This window comes from Marmota marmota, unplaced genomic scaffold (genome assembly GCF_001458135.2).
Source record: "Marmota marmota marmota unplaced genomic scaffold, marMar, whole genome shotgun sequence".
In the NCBI taxonomy this organism is placed as follows: domain Eukaryota; kingdom Metazoa; phylum Chordata; class Mammalia; order Rodentia; family Sciuridae; genus Marmota; species Marmota marmota.
In genome coordinates, this window is record NW_025999905.1 from 4,469,347 (window position 1) to 4,481,080 (window position 11,734).

Below are 11,734 nucleotides of genomic sequence, written 5' to 3' on the forward strand. Positions count from 1 at the left end.
TGAGAAGAGAGGTTTTTTTTTTTTTTTTTTGGTATAGGGTCTCAGTATGTTGACCAGGCTGGTCTCAAACTTCTGAGCTCATGTGATCCTTCCACTTAATTTTATTTGGAAATGACTAGACGTCTTTTGACTAAAGTGTCCATTGAAGAATTGATAGATGATGTGTGGCTAAATAATCAGAATAGATATCATATAAATAATCACTTATAAATGAATGTAATTAAAATGAAACAATTCAAATAGGATTTGTATGGTTTGTAAATCAAGGTACTTCTGTAGACTTAACTGATTTCAAAATGCACATATCTTCTTTTATTTAAAAAAAGAGTAATTTAAAGTAGTTTTTCATAGGTGTACAACATATTATCCTTTTAAGAATTTAGATTTTAAGTTACATTAAAATGCTACAGGAAATGGATTTGACCAGGCAAACAAACCAATGTCATGGTCATTCTCCATAAATGCCATAGCAAATAATACTTAACATTTACCATATTTAGAACAATGAAATTACTTCTGTCAGATGTGCCCCCAAGCAACCCAGTTAGGTAGGTAATGATTATCCTGGTTTAACAGGGGATGATTTGCAGCATTGAGTGAGAAAATGATTGAATCCAAATTACCCCAGGAGTCAGAGTCAGTATGCCAATCAATATCCCTGAGGATAATTCCATAACATCTTCAGTGTTTACAAAGCCATACTTTGGAGTCTTTTATGTACTGAAAACAATTTTAGAGGAAAAAAATACATACATATAAACAGTGGAATGAGTTAGACATCATTACCCAAAGTACATGTATGAAGACACAAATGGTGTGAAAATACTTTGTGTACAACCAGTGACTTGAAAAATTGTGCTTTATAGGTGTAACATGAAATAATTGCATTCTGCCATCATGTATAACAAATTAGAATAAATAAACAATTTAATAAAGAAAAAAATATATGTCTCAGCTTATTTAGGTTGCTATAACAAAGAACATACTGAGTGGCTTAAATAAGAAATATCTATGTCTTACAGTTCTGGAGGCTAGGTATTCTAAGACTAGTTACCAATGCATTGTTTAGTGAGTCTAATGAGGACCCGCTTCCTGATTCATAGATGGTGGCTTCTACTGTGTCTCCACCTAGTGGAAGGGAAAAGGGAGCTGGAGGTATCTCTTTCATAAGGGCATTAACCACATTCATGAGGCTTCTACTCTCATGCCTGATCATATTCTAAGGGACCACCTCTAATACCATCATATTTGGGGTTAGAATGTCAAAATGCAAATTTTGGGGAGGACACATTTAGCCCATCACAAAATTCTTTATTGAGGCTATATGTATAGACTAGATAACATATTAGTTCTCCACAGTTTCCATCCCAAATTTATTTGCTATTCACTAGACAGGGCTCCCAATTGCTTTCTATTTAACCCAACAAGAGGAAATAGGTGAATTGTAGAACAAAAACATAAAAGGAAATAGTTTAAACTTCTTGACAGGGTGGTGCATAGCTTTGTCTTCTGTGATCTAATTCTCTTCATACCACCTAGGATTGGACTCTGCACATAAAAACAACCTGTGGATATCCAGTAAGGGACTGAGAAGACTGGAATGGGTCATAAAGGAATATTGGAGATTCTATTTCCCAGGAGATCCCCAACAAATATTTATCTGCCTAGAATGAATTATTGGTGGGATGCCCTTGAGGCTAGAATATTAATAGGTAGCATTTTCAGGCTTATTAATTCTTGAGTAAATATTTTTCCCCTTCATGGTTGGTTATAACATCTAAATAGTTAAATGCTACCTTATCTGATATGGTACTTGTCTGCCACACTCCCTTTTAGAGAAACTGATTTCCAAATAATTTCTCTTGTACATGCATTTTAAAGGTGTGTAATTAACTGATAACAGGTTGTTAGGTAGCTGATGAGGTGTGAACCAGCCTCTAATTTGTTTTCTTTATTTACAACTTGCCTTGCACTTGAAGATGACAGCATGGTGTTTTTCATTCCCTGCTTACTTCACCAGATTAAAAAGTGATTTGTGAAGCCATTTTTAATTCCTCAAATTCCATTAAAAAGGAATATCCAAGAGAGTCTTAATCAAGACATAATAGACACTAAAATGTGATCACACAACAGCACTTCTAATGTGGCCCTATTTCAGCTGTAATGTTCAGGGTTTGCCTTCAGTTAACTGAACTCAGCCCTAACACTGACCTACAACTTCTAAAATAATGTCAGTGCAGTTGGTACTGGGTTTATTGCAAATGTTTGCAGCTAACATATTTTATTGCTTTAGAATTTATCATATCACCCAAAGGGATAATTTGTCACAAAATTATTATTACTGTATTCTCACTAAAATTGTTTGTTTTCCCCTTCAAATTGCCTTGCCTTCTATTTAATAATAAATTTTTAAAAAATCAGATTGAGAAGAAATTAAAAGAAACATAGTGGAATGAGAATTTTTAAAAACACAAGACTAGAATACTGAAGACGCAGCTGAAACAAAAACAGCTAAATGTAGAATCCATATATAACCAAAAGGGGTAATTTGGAACCAGGGAGAATATTGAGTTATTGGATGAGTTTGAAATGAAAAATGAAAATAGAACTCTGTCCTTGCATTTTAAAATAATATAACTAAAAGTTAAGCTATAGAAGTTAAGCCACGGAATATATAACAATGTCATGTCCAGAACTTTTCACAACTCCTGGCTAAACAGTTAACCATCACGCTACAAAGCACGGTTGTTAGGAAACTGGCAACATTTTTCTTTCAACCTATCAAAGCCTAAATCTGTATTTATATCTATCTGTTTTTTTAATACAGATATGCCTCAGAGCATCAACTCCAGAAGCCACTGTGGTGATCAGTTAAAAAGCGATAATAATACAATACTTACTGAGCTCTTGATTTATGGCAGGCATTTTTTTAAGAGCTCTTCGGCGTTATCTCATGGAATCTTCATGATGACCCTATGAAGAGGACTATTAGGCTTCTCATTTTATAGACTAGGGAACTGAGGTCCAGATTTATAGTTAAAAGTAACTCCCCTAAGGTTACCTACTGCTTGGGAAATTAAAAAAAAAAAAATCTGCTATCAACTCCAAAACCTCTCCATAAAGATAGGAGAGGAAAAAATAGTTTTGTTATTGAATAAGCACTAAGCTACAATGTGATGCCCACCACAGGCACTCTACTAAGAGTTTGCAAAGACAAATCTCATCCTTTTATATAGACAAACAGTTAACAACATTTCACATGTTTTCAAGATAAGCAATTAGTATTCAAGTAAGAGGACTTAACATTAATATTTGTCACATAGCTCATCCTAATGTTACCTGGTATTGTAGTGTTAGCTAACTGAGGTGATCCAGGAAAAAAAAAACCCAGGCTTATCATATCTTAATGACAGGAGGTAGTTTTGAAACTTAGAGCATGGTATTTACCAAAGTTAGTTCCTATTTTCCCCCCGAAACTAGTAGGTAGGGCTACTAGTTCAAAGAGATAACCCCCAGGTCCCTGAGAAAGGCATTCCTGGGTCATAAAACTGACAGATCTGGTTTCAAAAGATTTATAACTTTAAAAAAATCTTTGTTTTATATATTTATTTTTATGTGATGCTGAGGATTAAACCCAGTGAAATCACATGCTAGGCAAGTGCTCTACCATTGAGCTATAACCCCAGCCCCTTTATACATTTTTCAAGAAAGAGGAAAGTACTTAAAATTGGAAGTTTTCTTAAGTAAATGCTTTAAGAGAAAGAAGGAAGAGAGGTCTCCTTATATTCAACAAGGAGAGTTAACCCTCTTATTTTTATTTTCTTTTTAAAATTTTCAGTGCTGGGGATTGAACCTAGGGCCTTGTGCATAACAAGCATACACTCTACCACTGAGCTATACCCCTGATTCTTTAGCTTCTTATTATTAATTTGTGTATGTCCATACAATAGCTAATAAATGGTGAAGTTATAATTGAAGCCCAGATAGTCTTGCTAAAAAGTCTTTTTAAAAAATCATATAGTATACTAACTACTTTTGTAAGCTTCCTTCTTGGCTTACTGGAGGGAGGGGATGGACTGAGGGAATTCACATATTCACTCAAAAAATATTTATTGAGTGCTTATGCATTTTGTTAGGCATCAAGGGTACAATTATGAATAAAATACACAAGAGTTTTGCTGTCACAACATCTCCACCCCAGCACTCAGTGTTGGGGTGGAGATGTTAGGGAGCTCATCAGCCATGAACAAGTGAGTGCAGAAAGGACAATGAAGGCTGTAACCTCCAGGGAGGACATCAGACATAGCTATCAAAGAGAGTCTACAGGTCACAGGATAGGGAATCACAGGGAATTATCAAAACAGACAAACATCTGGAAAATGGGAAGTGCTCTGCCAAACATCCCTAAACCATATTTAATTATAACCCTTAAGGGAAGCATCACTTCATGATCATGTCACACCTTCCTCTTGTGATCAGATCATCATGGCCCTCACAGAGGAAATTACTCAAAACTATACAAAAGGTAATAAATCACTTGGGGCTGGGGGGGGGATAGGAAACTAAGGCAAGAATGAAGGACCCCCCAACCTTTAAAAATCCAAGACTCTGTAAGACCCTTACCTTTCTCTCTGGAGGCAGTCTGTGCAGAGACTATAGAGTATGTTATCTTCATTTCTTACTTTTCTAATAAACTCCTGTCTACTTTGTACAACTCATTTGAAAATTTTCCTGGGGGATCAGTTACTTCGTTTCTGCAGGCCCATCTCCTCTGCAACAGACTCATATTTAAAAAAAAGGTTTTGAAATCTACTAAACAAATACAGATTGAGGAAAATAAAAAGTACAAGGTATTTTGAGAACATATTATAGAGGGAATTTGAACTAGTTTAGGTGGTCTGGAGGGCTATTTAAGTTAAAAACTGGAATTGGTTTTCTTGTTTGGTTTTGGGGTGTTTTTTTTTTTTTGTACTGGGGATTAAACCCAGGGGCACTTTACCACCAAGTTACATCCCCAGTCCTTTTTATTTTTTATTTTGAGACAGGGTCTCACTAAGTTGCTTAGGGCCTTGCTTAGTTGCCGAGACTGGCTTTGAATTTGTGATCCTCCTGCCTCAGCCTCCCAAGCCACTGGAGTTATAGGATGTGCCACTATTGTCAGCAAAACTAGAGTTTTTATGGAGAGGAAAAGACAACAAAAGGTTGATTTCAGTTTGGGGTACTAAAGAGATTGGGAAAAATAAGATTTTTAAAACATGTATGCCATGTTCTTTGAAGGCTTATTCTCCCAGAGTGAAATGATTTTTTAAATTTTAATTTGTTATATATGACAGCANAAATAAATAAATAAATAAACATATATATATATATATATATATATATATATATATATATAGAGAGAGAGAGAGAGAGAGAGAGAAAAGACTCTAAATTTCCATAAATCCCACTTAGATTTTTAGGTAGTTTTGAGAAAAATATTCACTATTATTTATCTCACATCTATTATTTCCTTTAAATCTCCAGGCACTTTTCCCTCATTTTGAATTTCAGTGCAAATTGGTTCATTGCCTGCCCTCCCCATCTTTTCCCCTTCTAGATCATTCTTCTAATCCCACCCCTCAGGGTTTTCTTGAGTCACATTGTATTCTTTATTTATTTATTTATTTTTTTACTGGGGATTGAACCCAGAGGTGACTTACCACTGAACCACATCCCTTGCCTATTTATTTATTTCTGTTTTAAGACAGAGTTTCACTAAATTGCTTAGAGCCTATGTTGCTAAGGCTGGCCTTGAACTTGTGACTCTCCTGACTCAACCTCCCCAGTCTCTGGGGTTATAGGTGTGCACCACCTTGCCACACATCACACTGTATTCTTGGATTCCCTCCCACTAACATTTAAAGAAAAAAAGGCAAAATTTTAAACAGAGCACAGAAAGTCCAACCCACTTCTTCCATTCTAATTCATTGCTCATTGGAAGAGGAATGAAGTGATCTTATCTTGCTAGTTGGTATTGCTGGGTAAGTGGTGTTCATTTTCTGAAATACATCTAGATTTAGGACAAATAGAGCTGCTATTAAGTATGTTAACACTTGGATCACTGTGAAGTTCTGGAATGAAGTGGATAAAATTAAAACAGAATATATCTTTCTTCATCTGTTCAGGCCACTATTTTGGAGGCTGTGAATCCAAGATCAATGTGCCAGCAGATTTGGTTTCTGGTGAAGACCTATTTTATGGTCCATAGAAACCATTGTCTTCTGGCAGTGTCCTCACATGGTGGAAAGGGTCAGGGGTCTCTCTTAGGCTCCTTTTAGAGGACACTAATCCTATTCCAGAACTATTTGCTCTCATGATCTAATAACTACCAAAGGCCCTGTTTCCTAATTTCACCCCCTTGGGGGCTAGAATTTTAACATACAAAATTATGGGGTGACAAAACATTAAATATATAGCAACTATGAATTATTTATAATAAATCAAATTGAAATAAAACATCAAAGAAATTATAGGAAAATAATAGAATAAGTAAGAATTTTAAAATATCTTGTATTAATCAGCAGTGCCAATCAATAATAATTAACCTTAACAGTTAGAGTTTTAACTTTAAAATAATATTGGAATACTAAATATTGCAATGTTATCTTATTATTTAAAATGACTTTCCTTTAAAATCTGAATTTGATATCACCTCTATAGTTTAACATCTTTCACGTAGCTTCCCGTATTTTAGATAAATAACAAACTTTAAAAAATTGAGGCACCCTATTCTTTCAGCTTTATCTTGTAGCCATTGCCCTTGCTCATGATTTGAAGAATGGAAAGATGAGGAGGAGGAGGGTAAAAGATGCATTGTCAGCATACAGCACTTGCAGGTCCTGTCTCCTTCCAGGATAGCATTAGAATTGGCTAAGCCTGTATATGCAAACATAAATTCCTTAAGTAACAAAATGCTTAATTTGCTTTTGAGGAGAAGCCTCCAGAATTCATTTAAAGATGCTTTGAAACTGGCTTTTCAAGAATGCATGTGCACAGAAGCAGCCAGCTCATCTTGTCCTTGATCTTTTGACATCACAAATTCAAAATCTTCTCTTAGAATGTAAGTGTAGTGCTCCCCCCACCCCCCGCCCCCGCAAGAAGTGCACATCCTGTAAAGAGACATGGTGTCTATATACACTGGTATGAAAGAACCAAGACTTTCCCCTCCTCACTACCCAGTCAGTAAGCAGAGTCTCCTTTTTCTCTTTTTTATAAATTCTCCTGATACCAACTGATTCCCATAACAGATATGAGCTTTCTTCTGTGCTATGGTCAGCTCACATTTAAAAATCCCATGCCTAGTATTGATGGTCAGCTCACAATTAAAAAATCCCATGCCTAGTATTGACTTCTAATACCTAGCTTTGAAATGAACCCTGTTTTCAAAGGATAATCATTTATTTATCTTTAATAAAAAGAAATTCACTCTGGACACACTTTAATATAAATTCATTAATTAGGCACCATCTAATTTCTTATTAATTTTTATTAATTTTTATAATTAATTATTATTTTCTTATTAATTTCCAATTTCATCAGAGGCTTTGTTTCTGCCTCCACATGCCAGGCAACCAGGAGTGGAAGCCAAGGATACCACTCCCTACCACTCCCCACTATGGAGAAATTGCAGACAATGTGTGTGTGTGTGATTGGGGGAGAATTATATGATGTGGGTGATTCAAAAAACTGCTGTACCCCAACCTGATATGGCTTGCTAGAAAATGAATTCCACTATTAAGAATTTCTAATCTAGGGGTTGGGGTTGTGGCTCCGCTGTAGAGCGCTCGCCTAGCACGTGCGAGGCGCTAGGTTGATCCTTAGCACCACATAAGAAATAAAATAAAAGTATTGTGTTCATCTACTACTAAAAAATGAATATTAAAAAAGAATTTCTAATCTACTAAAATAAAACCTGAAAGAAGATTAAGACCTGAAATTGGGGATATGGGGATTGGTGAGAAAAGATGGAAAAGGCTATAAGATTGGATGTTGTTCAGAGATAATAAACTTGGACAGGACATCAAAACAGAGGGCTTGATGAACCCTAGAACCTTGGAAAGGAGAGGTGATGGGTGGTGTGTATGGAAAAAAGAAGGCATACAGAGTACTCAAGATAAACTTAATCCACTCTTTTTACCAGAGCCAGGAGTGCTCTAAACCTGGGGGAGAGAGGTTCTTTGAACATAATGGGGAAAAGCCTGTATCTAAAAGTATTTGCTGAGAAGGGTGGTCCACAGATTTTCCCTGACTGCTCAAAATAGTTTAAGAACCTCTGAGGCTTAGCCCTTTTCTTGTTATTAGTACTTTCCATACTATATTTTCCTTATCAATGATCTTTCTAAAAAACTTTTCCAATTTATTCTTTTGACAAAACTTTTATATCTTTGCAGATCTCTGATACTATTTTTAAATATACTCCTCATGAAGTCTGTCCTATTTTTCAGGGACTTTGAAGGAATGGGCTACCTAGAGAAAAATATCTGCAGTATAAGGTACAACTAAGGACAAGACCCCTACTTCAGCTTAGAATATCATGGTGGATTTGCTGAGAGCACTTATGGTGCATTTAAAATCTGCAAAATATTTAACAAACACACTCACCAGTTTGCCACAATGCCAGAGAAGAATGAAAAAGAAAAAATGAAGGTATTATAAGCATGATGGTGTGTTATTCTGCTGCCTTTTCTCTCAGACTACTCAACACGAACGAACTTCAATTCATCTTTTCTCAGGAAGGATTGTTTGTAAATTGCATTAGGATGATTCTGGATTCTCAGAAAGGCTGGTCTGTCTGGACTCCTGGAGGCAGCTAGAGAAGCTCTTGTTTTTAATGTCATGTTAGTTTCTTATTTATTTAATATGTCAGTCAAAGTGGGAAATGGCTAGATATTTGGACATACGGCAGTATGTGGTAACATCTCTTTTTGTGTGAAGGACTTTAAAAGGGAGAGTACCTTGAAGTGCCTGATTTGGAGAAAGAGGTGTGTGTGTCTGTCATCAAGAGCTCTTAACTGTGTGCTTAACATTCTGCTGCATATGTTTTTAAGCATTCTACTCCATATTATTCCAGTTGTGTAGTTTCAGATTTTAATGGAAACAGTATAGTTCAAAATATATTCAAGTGCTCACTTCAGCAATACATACACTAAAACTGAAATGATACAGAGATGATTAGCATGGCTCCTGTGCAAGGATGATATGCAAATTTGTAAAGCATTCCATATTTGAAAAAATATTAAAAGTATTTTAGTGATTACAGAGCAGTCTAAATTCTATTTATCTCTACATTTTGGAAATGCTAGAAAAAAAATAATTTATTCTCTACAAGACTGTTTCACACTCTGTCAAGAATGTTCAAGAAGAAAGAATACAGTTTCCATTTGTTTCTAAACAATCAAATAAGGGCTGTTCACTTATTTTGTTGTCAAATACAAAAAATAAATATACTGTGCTAAAAAAAAGTCAATGCAATGTAAAGTGCTTTTAGGTCTAGCTACCATTTTTTACACTTTCCTAAACCCTTTCATACTTAATTTTGAATACATATCCTAAGACATAAATCTTACTTGAGAATATGATAAATCTCCATTATGCAGGTTGTCTAGTCTATAGTTATTTTGCTTTATTTATTGGCAGGTGGCTACAATTTGAAGAAAGTTTAAGAATTTAAAACACTCTGAACAAAAGGCAATTAAATTTCTCCTCTCTAGTATTACATTAACTCCTTCAGGCTAACAGAATCCTATTTTCTAGATTACCTTTTTCTAGTAGACCCCCCCCCCCTCGACCCCATAACAGAGGTTACAGTGACATTTCAGGGAATAAACTGAACACTGAGGATCACTGTTGAAAGTGTACAAAAATCAATCAAGAAATCACTCACTTAAGAGTAGTCAGGTTCAAATGACAAATTTGAGCCAAAGCCTGCTGGTACAAAATCAGGAGATTGCTCTCTTTTGAGAAGGGTATGATCTTTTTTTTTTTCCAGAACAACTTGATATGGTGTATCAATTTACTTTATTATAAAAGTAGAACTGCTCATCTAAAGTTCCTGAGTAACACTTTAAAAGTGAAAGTTTTGTATCAGATAGCATTATTATTACAGAGTGATGTAAATATTATATTTCAAAGTTTTGAGTTTGCTGGGATTAAGTGGAGGGTAGGAGTGCTCAGAATAAGAAGTTGTCACTTTTAACTAACCGGTCTGGGCTTAGATGCAGTTTGGGGACTTTATGTATTTTATGGACTGAAAATTAAAATTTTTGGAGTGGGGCTGGAGATGTAGCTCAGTGGAAATCATGTGTTTATCATATGCAGTACCTTGGGTTCAAATCCCAGCACTATATTTTTTAAAAAAGGAATTAAGAAGAAGAAGAAGATAGAAGAACGTTGATAGAAAGGCCCAGCCACCTAGTTTAACAGACAAAATAATTAGAATAGTGAACCTTTGTTAGCTTGCTAATGACTATTCTCTTTCAAAACCATCAAAATCTTTCCCCTGGCCATCTTCATGAAAGTGTTCTGTCACTTGGGAGAAGTATCCATCTTCTTTAGAGAGAATCTCTCTAATAAAGAAGATAAATAATTTTAAAAATCCTTTCCAAACAAGAGGATTTTATTGGGTTTTATTTTCTACAGTTTCCATTTCAAAAAATGATGATGTTTTGGTGGTGTTTGTTTAAATATGAAATAATAATGTTGAATATATTTTTTTTTCTAAAATCCCCTTCTCATCATCACATAAAACAGAAGATAAATACTTCTCTACCAACTTTAGAGTCCCAAATTGCCATTTAATATGTTCAAATTTTGGATTAAGGCAATAGGATCCTGTTCCAATGTAATTGGACTATTGGTACTTCTATAGTTCATTAGATTGTCCAAATCCTTAACATTGGAGATGGGAACCAAAATACATCCCAGGTTCAGAGCAGCCTCAGAGAAGGCAGCACTGAAGTGGGTCCCAGGCAGTTATGGGAAGAGGGACTGGGGTGCCCTCCAAAAGAGAGGGAGAGCTTGTATCTCCTTTGATTTTACAGCTATGGCATTTATGCAATGCCTTGAAGGATTAACTGGGTTAAATGTGACAGGCTTTTCTACTTGTCCCTGGGGGCTCCAGAATATGTCATCTGAGATGGAATAAGAAGAGCTAGCTGATCTGGATTTACAAATTGCCAAAGATCTGGCTGGCTCTTTTCTGAGCTGTTGGATATGTCTAAGTCAGTTTTCTGGCAGCTATGTAGCATGAAAGGCTGACTACCATTTTTGCCAGCATATTTACTGTCTTCCTCTTAAAAGACTTCCAAACATCCTCTAGGGTAGAGAAATGGCATAGTATACATCATAATGCAGAGATTTAGCTGTAGACTCTCCCCATAATTCTTTTTGGTTCCAGGGATTGAACCCAGTACCGCTTAACCACTGAGCCACATCCCCAGCCTTTTGTATCTTTTTATTTAGAGACAGGTCTCGCTGAGGTTGCTAAGTGCCTTGCAAAGTTGCTGAGGCTGGCTTTGAACTTGAGATCCTCCTACCTCAGCCTCCTGAGTCACTAGGATTATAGCTATGTGCCACCATGCTCGGCTTGTTCCCCGTTAATTCTTTTGCATTCTACTTTCATAATACACTTTGAAAAGTTTAAAACCATACTATTAAAATCAAATAATATTCTGACATTGATTTTTAGTTTTTAAGG

The 11,734-nt window shown here is 35.6% G+C and overlaps 1 non-coding gene across 1 annotated transcript; it reads left to right on the forward strand.

Annotated features, from left to right (window-relative positions):
* The first annotated feature begins 9,160 nt into the window (after window positions 1-9,160).
* LOC125615536 lies at window positions 9,161-9,267 on the forward strand. Its single transcript, XR_007346146.1, has one exon. It is a non-coding gene; the product is annotated as a U6 spliceosomal RNA (small nuclear RNA).
* The last annotated feature ends 2,467 nt before the right edge of the window (window positions 9,268-11,734 follow it).